We start from the raw sequence: 12655 nt of genomic DNA on the forward strand, positions 1-12655 counted from the left end.
CATATCTTTAAAATAGATCAATTAGGTTTTAGCTCTATCATTTTTTTTACTATATCAATGCAATTCTTTATTATTTATAAATTTTAAAACCAGATTGATAGAAATATTTTTAAAAGCTAATATATGGTACCAACATCATTAATAATCTATTAGGAATAAAATAAAAATATGAAAAATCTTCAATGCCGTTTTGATAAAAGTTCTGAAAACAAAACAACTTAGTATTCATTTAAAGGATGAAATAAACAAAGGAAATGTTCAAAGCTTCCCATGTGGAGATGTTTTTAGTCTTTGTCTAACTCATGGGATTCTATACAAATTATTCTCATTAAAGCTAATGATAATCTTGATTGTAACTTCCCTAGGGTCTCAGTGGGAAATTAAAGGGGGGCATTTCTAGAGTTATCTAAAGATAAAGATAACATCCAAATTATTCTATAGCATGGTTATCCACTATTTACAAGCTATAGTTTACTTGAATGGTTTTAATGCTCCTGTATGTATAACACACAAGTAAATCATCATTCACAACTGGCATTACAAATGTCTTATCAAAATTTAGGCATCTCATTATAGTGGATACTGTGCTGTGCTGCTCTGAAATCCTCCTCAGGACTTAAACACTCATTTCTTCCATTTCTGGAAATGTTGGTGGTCAACAGCTCTTGGATTATCTCTCTCCAGTAATTAGCCTCAGCCAAAGATGGCCCATGGTCAACCCCCTCCCCAAGGGTGGCCTGCATTCAAAGACTGGTAGTTACAGGAGATGAAATCCTGGCTTTTAGCCTCAAAACATAAAAACTCTGAAGGACCATTTCCAGATGGAGGGCTTTCTCTAGGATTGTCTGAAGCCACAGTTGCAACTGCTTCATATCTCACCTTGTTAATCTGCTCAATATTGCTCCAATAACATTTCCTAGTTATTCCTAAGAGTAATCCCCAATAAGCATCCAGCATGTAAATCTCAGAATCTCAGGGTCTGTCCACTGGAGAACCTGTTCTATGACACTTTATTTCCTTGATTTCCATGATGTTTCAGTAAAAGCAATGTAACATCTCATGTTTTATATGAAAAAAAAAAAAAAGCTTCACAGTCAATAGAAGGAGCTAGAAAGAAAGAACTGAAAGACCTGTGTACAATAACCTGGTAAGCTGGGGACATTTTGAAACACATTTTCCATTATAAGCAGGAATTTGTTTTGGAAGTATTCATGAAACTTGTTTTCTCAAAACAGCAGGTGGAATTTCTACCAAAGAAATGTAGTAATACACCAAATAAACTGGAAATAAAGTTGGTGCATTTTGTAGTAGTGTTTAATTATCTATATCATTTGCATTTACCCTGAATACAAGTGATAATTTGTCAGAGAAATACTTCATCATTAAAAAAAAAAGAAAGGAAGGAAGAAATATTACATGTAGTATATTAATCAAAACATTTAGGGTAGGATAACTCTAACTCAGTTATATGAAAATGCACAAATACATAACAATTTGGGCCTTGGTCAGTGAAGTAGGATGAAGATAAAGAGAGTGAAATCAAATCTAAATCTACTCCATAACAATTTGATCTCCACCAAGGCTGTTGAAATGGTAGATTACTTTGCTGATATGACAGAGAAAAATAGCAGATCTATTAGAAATTCCATTTAAAGACCCCTAGATTCTGGGTCACTTCAACACCTCTCTCCTGCACAATTTGGGAATCTCTAAGGAAGTAGCTAATTTATACCAGCTAAGCATGGTTTCAGTCACAAATTATACAACTATAATTTCTTATATAAATAAGGTTGATCAAGCCCAGTATAAACATAGTTCCAGGTGTTTCAGATTTTAGTTATTGGGAAAACAAAAGCTCCCCATTAATGAATTGGAAACTGACAAATCAGCATTACATGTGTTCAAAATTTGTTTACTCAGATCACACACACACACACACACACACACACATCATTGCATTTTTGCTTTTCCAAGAAGTAGAGAATAAACTCGCTAGCCAGTATCTGTGATGAGTCACCAACAGCTGTATATTATATAACTCTACCTGTGAACCAGAAGACACCAGTTCTAGGAACCCAGTGTCTTATTTACCATGCCTAAGGTTTGGGGGTATATTGATGAACACATTTATGTTGATGAACAAATATTACCTACTGAATTAATATTCTGCAGCTGAAGTTTGTCTTTTTCATCTTTAACAGTAGTGAAGACAAAAACACAGCTTTATAAAAAGCATTTGCCTACGAATTCATTTTATAAAGATAAGCAGTTATATTTTTGTAATAGATATATTCTATCTAGGTGTGTAGTACTATATTAAACCTTGGGTCTACCAAAATTGAAATGATACAAAGGCCTATAACTTATACTTGTCATTGACTTAATTTCTTATGTCAAGTTAGAAGGAGCAATCAGAGGCTTATTCTAGCGTCAACAGACAGCTAAATAAATGTTGCTAGCTACAATGGTAATCAGGCAAGAAATTATGATAGAGATTTATAGGTCCCCAATTACTAAAAAAGAACACAAAACCCAGACCACTGAAAATAAAGCATTAGATTCAAACTTGGTGACCAGATAACTAGTAAGGAGAGCAAATCTTGTGATAACAATCAGATCATATGATCTCATTTATAGCCCTAATTTTTAGACTTTATTTTTTTTGGGGGGGGGGGGGCATTGTCTTTGAATGATCATGATTTGCAAAGAAGTCATTCAAGAGGAATGTGTTTGCATCCCCCACTGTGTGACAAGCATCACGCTGTTATGTGGGACACTAGGGTGATTAGGACAGAATCTTGCGTTCAAGGAGCTTCCAGTCTAAAGGAAGAAAGATAAGAAATAATGGCAATAATATAAGGGATACCTGGGTGACTCAGTGGTTGAGCATCTGCCTTTTGGCTCAGATTATGACCACAGGATCCTGGGATCAAGTCCTGTGTCAGGCTCTCTGCAGGGAACCTGCTTCTCCCTCTGCCTATGTTGCTGCCTCTCTGTGTCTCTCATGAATAAATAAATAAAACCATAAATAAATAAATAAATAAATAAATAAATAAATAAATAAATAAATACTAACATAGGTAGTGATTTCTATAAGAGCACAGAAAGTAGGGGATTAATTCTGCCAAGGTCAAGGGAATGCATGGATGTGGTTAAGACCTTTGAAAGGGAGAATAAACAGAAAATTTCAAGACAAGATATGGAAGGGAATTCCAGAAAAAGAAGCATGAGGGACTAAATCACAGAGGCCTGAAGTAGAATGAACCACAGAACAGTGACAGGAAAGGAGGCTAGAAAAGCCTGTATTAAAGTATAGTAATATCTACTCTCATACATCCCATGCTATCTTTTAATTTTTCATGACCTTCATATTAAAAATATCATTTCAAACAATTAATTAGTAATGACAGCTCCAAGTCAACCTGGTCACTAAATCCTCCCCTCCAAGAAATCGTCAATCAGCTTCACAATTGCTTGATCTCTGAGTGTCTCATTAAGATCCATTGTACCACAGAATTCCACTGAGTTGAGAATTAGGAGACATGGGTCCCTCCCATAGTCTAGATAAGTCATGTCACTTCACTGAATGTCAGTTTTTTACCCATCAGTAAAATGCTGGTTTGAAGTAAAATTTTGCCTGAAGGTCTCTTGCAGCTCCAAGAGGCCGATTACTATTGAACTGAGTTTCAACCCTAAAAGAAAATCCATTAAAGGGATATTGTTTTTCTAAAAATGAAAAAAAGGCAAGGTAAATGAAAATACAACAGGCAAGGACTCAGAGGTCAAATGGAGAACACACTGAACGTGAGTTGGAAATGCCATACATCTTAAAAAGTTACAATTTCTGTTAAATGGCAAATCCTGCTTTTTTCCGAAGGCTACATGTAGAAAGTTCTTTGAAGGTAATTTGAAGTATATTCTTATTCTTACATTTCCTTTTCATAAAAACAAACAAACAAACAAACAAACAAAAAAACAGAGAAAGAGGGATTAAGGGATAAACTCTCTGGGGGATTTTGATAAACAAGAGTGCTAAAAGTTGGTAACAAGTTCTTATGAAAGGCAACATGGGATGAAAAAAATAGATACACTACCATTGTCTCCTGGCTCCATGACTTCTTAGTTGTATGATCTTGGACAAATATTACACCATCTTTCTACACTGCAGTTCTTTGATATGTAACAATGGGATATCAATGCAGAACCCACTCCATTGAGTTGTAAGTGAGGAATACAAGGGACAGTCTGTGTAATCCATTAGCACCTCCGGCAAAGGGGTGGGTACTTGCTAAATACTAATTCATAATGATCCATAATGATGAATAAATTCTAATTCATAATGATTCATATGCTTCATACAATAAAGCATAAAGACTAACATGCTTTCTATCATGCTGTATTAGGCTTCATCTTAAATCAGTAATTACTGTCTTCTTTAGATGAGGCCTAATTTAGGTTCTTCAAAAATAATTTTAAAATTTGAAACTTAAAAACACTGATAAGTTTAGAGATAGGCTAAAAATATTTTCCTATTGCCCTCCCATTTTTTATTCAAAACATTATACAACTTCTAGTATTTATTACTACATTGATTTTAAACTTCTGCTTGTGAGAGATAAATATATATTGATCTGAATACTTCCTCATCTTTTCTAGCTGCAAACAGGATTTCTCTCACAGTTGAGTGTTTCCTTCAAAGGAGAAATATATTCCAACATCGCTCTAAAAAAAAAAAAAAAGTTACATACCAGAGTTTAGGCTAATAAGGCTCTATCACAGTGCCATAAAAATGATAGACAAAGACAGAATTACTCATAGGTTTGATATTGTATAAAACTATCTTTTGTGGAGTATTTAATTCATGAGCAATCAATCATGATTTGGAAGAGATTTCTTTTTCTAGTTCCATAAGTGATAACAATTTAGTCACCTCCTAATTACCACAACTGTCATTATAGAGAAACACGGGTATAATCTTAATCTTAAAAAGGTAACTATCCAAAAATATCATATCTTGTATGACAATGTCTTTTAGAGGCACTTGCGTGGGTCAGTTGATTAAGTGTCTACTTTCAGCTCAGGTCATGATTCTGGAGTCCCAGGAATGAGCCCAACTGGGGGGGGGGGGCTCCCCACCCAGCAGGGAGTCTGCTTTGCCCTCTGCTCCTCCCCCTGCTCATACTCTCTCTCACTCTTTCTCTCAAGTAAATAAATAAAATCTTTAGAAGGAAAGAAAGGAAGACAAAAGAAAGAAAATGTCTTTTCAGTCATTTTTGAGTAAGCAGGATATGCAAGAGACCATGTAAGGAACACTAAAGTTTAAGAGTCAATCACTTTGCCTGACAGCTTATCATGCAATAGGATATATAAGACCTTTACTAAAGGGAAGGGCAATACAAGACAGTAGGATAGAAAGCCTCTGAGTGGAATTGGTAATAAATGTTATGAGAGAGCAGAGATAGAAGATACCTGTCAGGCTGTATGATCAATACAGTCTTCATCAATGTGATGGGGCTTGAACTTGATCTGAAATGATAGGTAGGATACTGATAGTGCAGAGGACAAGCGGCAAGAAAAACAGGTAGTTATAAAACAGCTTCTGCTATCCAAGAGGAAAACCATAAATTAAAAAAGAGATTTGTATTAAAACCAAGGCAGCTGATTAAATCTTCTGAAGTTCTCAACACAGGGAACTTCTAAAGGAATTCAGAACAGTGCTAAGCACTTATAAAACTCCAACATGCTGATATATGATTGAAACCACACATTTTAGATAGGAATCACAAGACTTAACTTACGATATTCCATCACACACCAAAACATCTTAACAGAGTATTCAGTTGCTTGGGGGGAAAACAGTTTTCTGATTATAGAATGGAGTAAACACATTGGATTATCTAAGGGATACATGCAATATATATGTGTTAACATCTTCCTACAAATTCTGCATAGACCTAAATAAGTAGATAAGTAGGCATTTGGTACTCTGCCAAAAACATGCCTTTCCATTCCAAAAACAAATGAGCATGTTGTTTTGAAACTTTCTCATCCTTTCTTTCCTCTTTAAATATTTCCTAACTGCCACATTTTAGGCAGGTCTTGCTATGGAGTACATTAACTAGAGAATTTTCAAGGGAATGTGATTTCTTTCAGTCAACCTAAAAAAAAAAAAAAGCTTACTTTACAAGTAAATATGCACTTCAAAGAAACTCTTTTGAAATCTTCTCTTAAATAACAGAACCTCTTTCTTTTTTACTTTATGTCAGGTTGATATCAAAAGCATAAGATTATTGAATTGTTTTTCCTGTTTGGAGCAACTTAGCTGGCAGTCACTAATATAGTTTCTTTCAAAGACTTATGAGACAAATAAAAAATTTATTTAGGCTAATTTCCTCCTCCAAGGACAATCTAAGAGAGTCTTGCCTGGGGACAATGGGCAGTGCCTACGTAAGACAATGTCCATCTAACTGGAGGGCAAGACAATGAGTGTGCCCATGCCGAAATAATCCATCTGTAACCTGCTGTTTTAATTACTGGGAACTGCAGTACAAATGACACAAATAACAATGTTATAACTTAAGAAGGGGAAAATTATCTTAATTGACCTTGGTAGAATTTCTCTGTCTTAAAATAGATGAAGTACATGAATTTTTGCAGGTAGTATTAACTCTGTTCTGCTTAAAATGTTTTTTTCCGAGAAATTGATAGTAAACAATGGCATGATAAGAAAATTTAAAAACAAGTTATTCAACATATTGATAGTTACTTATAAAAAATATTTTTATTCGTTCTGCTCATTATTTTATTTCATCTTTTGTCAATGTTCCCTTTATCCTATAAAAGATTCCTATATATTTTACCTTTTTGTCTTTAATGCACAATTAAAATTTCCATTTCCTTTTTATTTTTTATTATTTTAAAGATTTTATTTAGTTATTCATGAGGGACACAGACTGAGAAAGAGAAGCAGAGACACAGGCAGAGGGAGAAGCAGGCTCCATGCAGGGAGCCTGACGTGGGACTTGATCCCAGGTCTCCAGGATCAGGCCCTGGGCTGAAGGCAGTGCTAAACCACTGAGCCACCCGAGCTGCCCTCCATTTCCTTTTTAAATGTATGTTGTAAAAGGTTTAATATGTAACATATAACCTGTTTCGGCATTATCTAAGAATAAATGATAAATAATAACATTATATAAGCCAATAAAATCGCGCTAAGTAGCATCACTTAAAATCAGGGATTGGCGAAGTTTTTCCGGACCCAGAAAAAAAATAAATATATTAGATTTTGTAGGCTACACAATTTCTGCTGCTACCATCCAATTCTGTTGCAGTACAAAAGCGACCACAGATAAATGGGAGTGGCTCTATTCTAATAAAATGTATTGACAAAGTCAGATGACAGGCTTGATTTGGTGGTGCCAGTAGTAGCTTGCTGATCCCAGATGTAGGTAATTAAAAATCATTCTGTAGATCTAAAAATCCCTTAGAAATAAGTCATACAAGATCTAAGGATTCCTTAAAAATAAATCGTGCCATAGGAAAGAAATTCAAATGTAAAGGTTTTCTTCAATAACAATGAAACTCAATGCAGTACTGACTCATTTTCTTACAGCGCTCTTTTATATATTTTTTTCTTGTGAATAGAAAACCCTGACCAAGTATAAGTACTTCAAGATTTTAAAATGTATTCTTAATAAATGTCAGGTTAGGTGTGAAGGAAGAACTAGAGGAGGTGGATACTACACCAACTTCCTTTTTAGTAGAGAAAAAGGTTGCCAACGTTCAACATCAACAACCCCAGTGCAGAGTCAACTAATGAGATTCTTCAAAAAATACTGGTTAACAGGTAGAGTAATACTAAAAAGAACACAAGTCTATTTCAAGGTCCTAGTAGTGAAAGTAACCATCACAGAGCTGTGCTTTGACTCCTCTGTTGCATGTTTAGTCCACGTAATCACCCACTGCTGTACCTCAAGGAACAAAGTGGACAGAATTGGCTTCCTCTGAAAAGAGGTGCCAAGAGATCAAACATGCTCAGTCTGAATCTGTGTTTTCATGGCTTGAAGCATATCCGAAGAAACAGATAACCTTCTTCTGCTTTTCATCTCAAGTGTTAACAAGACTCAAGAGCCTGCTGGAGATAGCCATTACCCTCCCTTCAATGGTGCTTAATTCAGTAATACTTTTAGTAAGGAGAAAGGTATTTCCCTTTGAAGAAAAGAGCTTTAAGTGAGAAGACGAAGATAAAAGCAATTGTCTTAAGTAAATCTAGTACAAATTTGTTCCAAACACCATTTCATGGACAACGTTTGAGGAATGAGAAATCTATTTTTTTAGATTTAAATATGAAACAAAATATAAAACATTCAGGATAATAATAAACTAATATTGCATGAATTATTTATATTAAAACACCTTAATCTGAAGTTAACCTGTCCTCCTTTAGTATGAAAAAAAGACCTAAATAGTCCTGACACTTATAATTATTTCAATAGATATTTCTTCCCCTGAAGCTCTTCCTCCATTCACTGAGCCAACACAAATCTATTCAATGCCAACTATTTCTGGGCACTGTCCTGGGTCCTGCATAGAAACAGAAGGGCCTTGCATTCACAGCTTAGTCGAGAGTCAGAGGTCCAAAGATATAATGGCTGTCAAAGAAATGAGTATTTTTGTTATATTGTAATTTCAAGTGTGCCAATTGTCTTGTTGTATAGACAGACACAAACCAGCACGGAGGAAGGGGATGTAACCTCAGACTGAGGGAACAGCTTGTGCTAAGGCCTGAGGTTTCCCTAAAATGCCAAGTCATGGAAAATGGGAGAAGTTTGGTATGACTGAGCCAGGAAAGAGAAGGCTGGGGTGGTGGATGAAGATTGATCACGAGTGGTCTCCCAGACCCTGCACATGAGTTAGACCATGGACTCAGAGAGCAGTCCAATCAGGAGGAAGAAAATCAGATGGGAGGGAAGGAGACCAGTTAGAAGTTTCCAGTCTGTTTCATTTCCCATACAAATTTAAATGGAGACTCAGACTCCATCCTGCAGAGAACGGGAAACCAAAGCTCAAAATCCAGAATCTTACTTTTTCTTTCTCTAACACACGGATGCTATCAAGATGGAAGACAAGAGCAGCCGTGTTACTGGAACACTGGCAAATGTCTATGAACATAATGGTTGACTTGTGTTAACTCCCTTTGGGCAGTACTGTAAGGGCCATAAAATATAATTAAGTGTATCATTGTATTGGTTTTTTTTTTCCCATTTTTAATAGTTTTGTAATACTCCCTTGTTTCCTGCCTTACAAAAGCACCAAACACACAAACATTTCATTGAATACACCCATATTATTCAGTGTTCCTCTTCCTCCAACTAAGACATGCCTCATTCTCTACTGTCCCTTCTCACTAGTTTAAAAAAAAAAATTCAATGTGCCAAGCTACTGCAAGAGGAAAGGGGAAACAAACAAAACAACAACAAAAACAATAAAGAAGGAAAGAGAGGGGACAAGAAGTTTGCGAGAAAATATGAGATTTTTATTTTTATAATCCACTCCCATTTTTAATTGTTTTTCAGATCATCGCATGGTTTGTTTGTTTTTTTTTTTTTTAATGTGGTTTGGACACCAGTTAGGGAAACTCTATTTTCATATGGTTAAGTATTAAAACAACTGATAACAAGAATATTTCAACCTTACCTTTTTCCTCACCTCAATATAAAATAATCAAGGCTGTATTTACTGATTTCATTTCATGTATAGCAAGCAAAACTCTTAGCTTATGTTAGCGGTCCAGGCAAATTCCCCCATCCACTTGTGATCATTCCTGATAGGCTGTATCCCCTTCTGGTTCAGGGCTTTTCTTTGCTCCCTTCACATTCCTTCTCTTTCATAAAACATTGCCCTCCTCTCTGCACCTTTCACTATATACCTGCCTTTCTGTCCTCCACACCTAGTTCACATGTCTGCTCTTAGGTGAATCTTCTCTGATTCTTTCTTAGTTACCACTTCTGGGGCCTCCTAGCCCTTACTATTAATCATCTTTCAAATGTAGCATTTATAAAGTTGATTATAATTCTTTGCCTTCTTTCTTGCAGTAAATCATAAATTCCTTGAGAACAGTGATCATGTGTGATTGCAATTTTTATGTATGCTATCTTTTAGTAAAACTACAGGCATATAATAGGCTTTCAGTAATATTCAATTAAATAAGTCACATGAAAAAATACAAGGACCTATGAAATTAGACAATTGTTACTCAAATTATGTAGGCAAGTTGTTTTTTTCTAAATTGATGCAAAACTTTTGCTTGGTTTTGCTTTCCAATGATTTTGAATAAGCCAAGGAATTAACATACATTGTCTCTTAACCTTAAAATTTAAAGGCAAAAATCAGAATTTTTACATATTTATAATATATGCATAACATATGCATAAATATATGTCAACAATGTAAATGATAGTGAATTTTTCTTTTATGTAATATTGATAAGAAGTTTTTAATCCTTGCAATTAGCATCAGAAGCTCCCTAACAAACTAAAATGATTAAACAATGAATCAATACTAAATATAAAATTATATATATTTTAACTATTCTGCATTTGAAGGTTTGGTTTTTTTTTTTCATTAGGTTTTCTTTGCCTGAATTTTATCTAGGAGAAGTGGTAAGCCATAAGGCTACAGAACACTCCTCTGTGGAGATACAGCCATTATAGGTCCTTTGAAGACCTCTGGTGGTAAAAAGGCAGCACTGTTCACCTCCCACATCACTATTTCTGAAGTTGAATTTCTCCTAATCCACTTTCTTTCTAATGTTTCATTTCTATTTTGCATAGGAAAAGTTCACAAACTAATAAAGCTTCCCAAGATTTGTACTCCTATTCTAATAATTACTTGAATCGTAACCTTTCCAACTATAAACTGAACAAACAAAAACATCAGCAACAACAACAAAAACCCAAGCAATTAAAGCATAGTGAGGTCACTTTACTAATTGAGACATCTTCAGAATATGGAGATACAACCTTTCAAAAGAGGCAAATTTATTCAATATTGCTCTGGAGTAGCAGTTGGACCAGAAAGAGGGAAAGTTTTCTGGTTCCACATGATAATGCTTACCACCAAACATGGAAGGGAATATTCCCTAGGTTGAATTTTTAAGCTCTAGCTGAATAACCATTTGTCAAGCAAGCTATAGAAGGGAGCTTTACGTGTGATAAAGTGACCTCTGAATTTTCCATCTATAATTCAGCCCACTTTGGCAAACAGAGTCATATCAATAACTTTGCATTTATATGAGCTGTATACTATTACAAACTGTTTTACATGTAAATTTAGGTAAGTTCCCTTCTCAATCTGAGACTCAGTTTTCTCCTATGCAGAGATGTAGGGGTGGTGGTTGATTAAAATTCTGAGCATCATAAGGTGGGTACAATGCCATACTCATTGGCCTTGACATAGACTTGGTTTTGAGTACTAGCTCTGATTCAATTTGTATAGCCTACAGAAAGCTATTCAAATTCCCTGAGGTTCACATACATCGTCCTTCTACATTAACACCTGAAGTTATGGTAAACACTCAAAATGATTGCTATAAAGTTATTCTTAGTATACTCCTGAAATTCACCTTCCTGCAATTTTTATCCATCATCATATGTAACTCTGACAAGACAGATGTCTACTCTTCTTTTGTTTCATATCTCTCCGAAACCACTTATGCTTCTCCCAGTTAGCTAAAATTCCTTCCACTCTCCTCATAGGATATTTTTTCAAGTTTTCTTGCTGCTCTCACTCACCTATGAGCTTCCTGCAATAGAGAGCTAATATAAATTTAGAAGAGAGCAAACAGCAAGGTGAGAGGTTGATGGAGTTAGTAAAAGACTGTGAACTTTCTTTAATAGCCTTTAAACTCCATCCACCTTGAATGGTCCAACCAAAGTGAGAAGAAGGAATAAGAATAGATAACCTTTTATAATTTATTTTAGCCTCACATTACAATCACATGAATCTTCCATATAGAGTCCCCACTATTACAGTCTGAATTAGAAGAAACAATTTGGGTCATAAATGCAAAATAGATGTGCAGATTCACCTCACACATTGTCAGTGGCCTGGAAAAATTCTTGTGAAATCATTTTTAGAGAAAACTCAATTTCCCAAGGTTTTACTGATTTCATAGTTTCCAGTAAGTGAAATAAAAATGATCATATTTTTTATCCCTCTGCACACAGAGGATCTCTTTTGTATTCCTTTCTTTTTTTTTTCTTTTGTATTCCAATATTTTACTACAGGCAATATTCAGTTTGGAATTTTTTATTCCACTACTACTTATACATAAAATCTCTATCAAACTAAAAATTAGATGTTAATTTCATATTTCTACGTTTATCATACAGACAATATTATTAGTGGATGGATAATTACAGAACACAAGCTGAAACTAGATTATAAAATGAGATTCTAGAGAAAATGTGACATAGTCAAGAAAAGGCCATTGGTTACTTCAACAAGGAATATTTATACCTTCTGGGCAAGATTCACTCTCAATACAGGGTTTCCCAGAAATAGTTGTCTGGTACCATATTAATAAGGCATATAAAATAAGTCTCCAAAAGGGCTGATTTAAAAACTCAATCAATGTAAACATTAAAAACCTTTA

The 12655-nt window shown here is 34.9% G+C and overlaps 1 long non-coding RNA gene across 6 annotated transcripts in view; it reads right to left on the reverse strand.

Annotated features, from left to right (window-relative positions):
* LOC144312891 (uncharacterized) overlaps positions 1-12655 on the reverse strand; it is a 50999-nt gene that overhangs the window by 10252 nt on the left and 28092 nt on the right. The gene's annotated exons all lie outside the window — the stretch shown is intronic.

The sequence above is a fragment of the Canis aureus genome, chromosome 4 (assembly GCF_053574225.1).
Source record: "Canis aureus isolate CA01 chromosome 4, VMU_Caureus_v.1.0, whole genome shotgun sequence".
In the NCBI taxonomy this organism is placed as follows: domain Eukaryota; kingdom Metazoa; phylum Chordata; class Mammalia; order Carnivora; family Canidae; genus Canis; species Canis aureus.